The sequence below is a fragment of the Glycine soja genome, chromosome 17 (assembly GCF_004193775.1).
Source record: "Glycine soja cultivar W05 chromosome 17, ASM419377v2, whole genome shotgun sequence".
Classification (NCBI taxonomy): domain Eukaryota; kingdom Viridiplantae; phylum Streptophyta; class Magnoliopsida; order Fabales; family Fabaceae; genus Glycine; species Glycine soja.
In genome coordinates, this window is record NC_041018.1 from 14,350,455 (window position 1) to 14,356,158 (window position 5,704).

A 5,704-nucleotide genomic window follows, 5' to 3' on the forward strand; every position below is an offset into this window, starting at 1 on the left:
CGGAATGTCGTGAAACTTTACGAATTATGCAAGAATGCTCTTTTTGACTTCCAGAATGTTGTAGAACTTTACAGATTGCGCAACAATGCTTTTTTTTTACTTCCAGAATGTTGCAAAACTTTACGGATTACACAACGATGGGTGTTAAACATTTTGAGGCGGTCAAGAGAAGGTCGCATGCCAACAAATAATGGTCCCCGGATGAAATTAGGGTATGACAGGGGTTTTAATTTTTGAATGAGACAACATCGATTTTTTAAACATAACCAATGTTAACTAGTTGATGTCAAAATCGGTGTTTTAAAAAACTGATGTTAACTTTCTAAAGTTAACATCAGTTTTTTAAAACCGATGTTAATTAAGTCAACTTATTTACGAAAATGCCACTGTGTTTTTCTTAATATCGGTTTTTAAAAAAACCAATGTTAAGTTAGTGATGTTAAATCAATAAATTGTAGTAGTGATTAATGTAAAACTATTATTTTTATAAAGGAATTACTATAATTTAATTAATTAAAATGCGCGAAATAATAAATAGTTCTCTTAAAATACGATATTCAATTGTAAATATTACATCAATAAGTAAACAAATACTCAAAAATGCGTAACCAATTTTTTTTAAATATAAAGAAATATCGTTAACATGAATAAACACTAGTTGAGTAAGACATAGGGAATAACAGTCCTCCAAAATAAAACCTCTGACTAGTCGACGACGTATTTATTTAAATAAAGTCATAAAGTAAATTGTCTGATGGGAATAATTCAAATAATTACAAACCTCCATAAAAAATACTAAACCAGTTGGTGGCTTCCCTATGCAAATAGTACAATGACATGATTACCAATGCACAAACTCTAAGCCCCTCAAGCTCTATGCTCCCGTGGGTGGCTTCCTTATGCAACTTATCATCATAAGACCATCGTCATGTTGCCCTGGCAAGGCACATCCCCACTGGGCACATGCTATTTAGACCCAACTCGACACACAAAAATTTGTGCTATCTTTGTGCATTGTTGTACACCATCACCTTCCATCTCATGTTGAGAACTGAATCCTTCCATAGGTGTCTACACGTGTTCTATATCCCACTCGTGTCGTAACAAGATAGGTTCCACATGTTGTCACAATACTCATCAACCATGCCAAGTAATGATTTCAATCGTCACTTGTCTCATTATACACAATTTCACTTCAAGTACACAATCATTGTTCAAAGAATCACACAAAGTACTTAATGTCTTTGTGCTTTCTACCATACAACTATCACATCAATAAGTCATTAAAGCCTGATGAGATTATTCACTCTTTTCCAAGTTCCTCATTCTCATAATACTAATATTAATAGATAAGGGATCTTATCCTATCATCACTACACATCAACATTCACATATATTTGAAGTTGCTTTCGTATTGCTTCCACTTCGGGTCTTTGGTAAGTGCTTCGATTGCCTTAACTTCCATTTCCACTTCTATTAGTGATGTCCACACTCCATAGTTGTTATAACATCCTTTGCATGATCTTGCTCGGGATCCAAACTAGGTGGTTTAGTCTCCATAGTCCTTTCAATGATCGCTTCTACTTAACTACAATATTGCTTCTTAACAAAAATAAAGCTATCGCTTCCTTTCACATAACTTTCCTTATTCAAACTCTTTTTTTATTTAATGTTTAGGGGTCGGTTCACAACCCTCAAGTTCCATTATATAACATACACCATATAGAATTAATAATAGACATAACAATATACATAATAGTCTTTCATAGAGGTCTTAGTCTTCACAATACAAACATAGAATATGTCATACGCTATCCATATTAGAATCATTGAGTTCATCTCATCATAACACTAGGATCATAAGATGACATCATGATATTCATAGGATTCATACACTATTTCTTAGAATCATACAAACAAAACAATTGTTTCTATTCCATCAACCACACGTACAATATATCATTTTACCACACAAAATAATCATAAGACTAATCACAATATTATTTATAGAACATGCATCACCTCATGTTTCCACAATTACAAGACCATAAGGTTCATTCATTAATTCGTTGCTCTACTACAACACTACAAGTCATAAGTTATAGAGTCAAGTACTTCAAGTAATAAATATTCATTCACCACTTACCCATAATTTATCATTCTACTTAACAAAACTCTCATCATAACTTCTATTCATAATTTCAATGTCTCCTAACATTAACTAACAAGTAGAATTATACTTATTAAAATTAAATCAATAACACCATATGTCTGGTTTTCTTACAATTTTGTACCCTGCTTTGCAAAATCAATAGCTTCTTCATTTCTCAGTGAATTCTTATGAAATTTGTCACAATAGAAATTTATTTAAGTCTATTTTTGAAATTGGGCTCACAAATAAACAAAAGATAACCACATAGAGAGAACTAACCATTTTACCAAAACATGTTTCGGTAGAAAAATAACAGTCCCCTGCACATGCTTCCTCTTACTTAAATTAGTTTCCTAATTTCCTCAGTGAATTAAAATAAAAGTGACCCAAATTTTAAAGATTATTATGTCTATGTTTGATACATGTTCACCACATCCACAAATCACTTCCAAATTGCTCCAGTTCATCAATTAAGCAATAAAGGTCATAACAAACTATTAAGCACAAGGGCAATTTTACATAAATTATAGTAAATTCATTTTTCATCCAAATTTTAAGTTTTATAAATTAAAACATAAGCCCCAAATTTCTAATTTCATAATATAATTTTATTTTCATCATACAAAAACCCTAAAATTCCCAGTATCAATTTTCATGCAATATGTCAATGCAGAAAAATATCAAACAACTTATGTGCTTCATTCATGACACTTAACCACTTGATTAATCAATTTTCTAAGACCTTAAATCCATATTTATTATTCCTAACATGGGTTCCAGCACCATCAACACATAAAAAATCATGAGAAAGAGAAGAAAACCTCCATACCTTTGTGTTGATTTTCAAAAATGCAAAGGGAAAAGACACTAGCACTCTTGTTTCCACCCATTGAGTCTAGACAAATGCGAGAGATGATTGAGAGAAGAGTGAGAATTCATTGTCTAGACTGAGTCTAGACATGGACCTTCATTGCAGATCTACTCAGGTGAAATTCATTTTAGATCTACTCAAGTGAAATTCATTGACCATGTCTTATATTTCTTCACCCTTTCTTTTATACTTTGCCCTATCTTTTGCTCAAACCATGGCTAATAATCATAATCAATTACCGTGATTTCGTTGATTACTTAAATGAAGGTAAAGTTATAACTCATTTGGTATTGTAAATTAACTTATTTAATAGTCATAATTACATGATTAATTTGTATCCTCCATAAAAGACATGGTCGGTTAGTGCCCACACGAAACAGTTTGTTGTAAATCTACCCAGATCTCTCATTAGTTAAGGGAAGAACCCATACAAATCAAATTTTTTGAGGAACGAGTCTAGAGACAATTAGATTTAGTTAGATAATATATGGTAGGTAAATAAGAATCGATTTTTTACAATGTACAAAATGTATCACCAATTTCTTCATATCATTTAATACTTTACAAAGAGACCACCATTGTTAGAGTACCCATTATTTCTTTCAAGACCCCCTCCCCATAATTATTGTTGGTACCAATAAATGGTTCATCTTGGTGGTACTAGTCAAGGGAATTCTACCCCTATGAGTTCCAACAAGTCCCTTGGACAATATCAAAATCCACTTGACTGGTTGATATTCTTCTTTGTTATCGCATGCAACAAAAATAATTGTTGAGAAGTCATACTTGAAACAGTTAAACTTTTTAACAATTATATTTTGAGATTGCATGGAACGATTAGAAACTCGAATTGAAACATGTAAGCTTTTTAACTTCATCTGGGTTATGTGTCTATAATTGAATTCCACCCTTTTCTATAACTGAGAAGTATGTAAAAAATGTAAGGCCACCTTCTTTGTTTGTATCCCTGTTATGGTGGGGATTACTTTCGTCATTTTCTATTTTTAATTAATTTGCAAAATGTGTCTTATTATATTTTGGTAAGAAGAAAGCCAATCGCTCCAACAATGTTGCAAAATGTTTGTAGCTCACTTAAGATGCTCAAGGGAGGATCTAGCTCTTAGAACAAGTTTTGTTCTTTGGAAATTATTACAAAGTCTAGAACAATATATTTTTATTAATGTTACATAGAAATTTGTCATGACCACGCCTGCTTAGTGGTGGTGATACATGACAAATAATGAGAATTTATATTTTTGTTATAATTAATTTGTTTGTGTTTTGATCGTTTTTTATTTACTATGTATTATATATTATAGGAAGAGAAAGAGATTTGTCTAGGAATCTGAAAGGGATTGGGAGCATTTTCTGTAAGGAAGCAGTTGCAATGCCAATTGATAGAAAAATGAGGCAATATTAGTGGATGATGGTTATACTGGCACAAATATGGAGACACAAGACTATCATCAAAGGAAATTTATTCCCTATGTATAGTGCTCTCTCTTAACTCGGTGACATGCAAGTTTGTTTATATTTGAGTACATGAATGGTATGGTGTTATCTCTAATGTATGTTATTTGTTATAGATTGCATACATAAGATGGAGAATATTGACCAATACTGCCATGCTCTTTGTTCAGTTTGACATTACTCATGGCTATTATTCACTTGCTTGTGGATAATTTGCATAATGATTCTTTCATTTGTGGGAAAGGGAATGAGATGAGTGTGTAGAAGAGAGGGATAGAAAAGAAAATAATAAAGAAGGAAAGAAATAAGTGATATAATGAATAATGAATTTTTTTTTTAAAAAAAAAAAAGAGATGAATGGTAGAAAAATATAAATATGATAGGTAATATAATAGGACAAGATGAGAGACAGGTAAAGAAAAGATATATAAATATTGAGTTGATGAGAACAAACAAGACATGAAGAACTCATCGATATCAATTACAACATTGACATCATGCTACAATGACAAATAGGTTCAATATTGCCACATTATAATAATTGAAATGATGTCAGAGGATGCTACAACATGTTATATTAAAATTTGTTTGATATATTAACTTTTCTCTTACAAAATTTGTTTCCATACATAGGAGGATAATGAAGATGGAGATGAAATTACGAAGCAGGTAGATTTATGTGGGTAAAAGTCTACGTACAATGCATCAACTAGTGACTAATGCACAGGAACCAATGCTCGATCTACAAACAAGTCGTGTTGACTATCAATAATGTCAAAAATGAAGTTGGAGTTAGAGCTTAATTTAATAATGAAGATGTCAATGCTAATTAGTTCCTGCCTATAACTTTAAAGACCAAGATTCCAATTTTCATTTTCCCTCCATGGAACAAAACAACTTCAACCCATAGGTTGCTCACAATAAGTAAGAAGATGGGGAACCTATATAAAGCAATAAAACTAAATCATACTATCATCTTGATCATTCCTTTTATGAACAAGGCAACAGAACCTAATTGATAGACTTTCGTTGCAAATCTAGTTAAATGGAAGTCATTGACCTTGACTTTATATTTCTTTGTCATCTTTGTTATGTTTTGTCTTATCCTTGTTGGCTCTAACCATGGCTAATAAAGATATTCAACTATTGTGTTTTTCTTTATTAACTATGTGTGTTAGGCCTCGTAATTCAAGAGAAGATTGACAACTCTA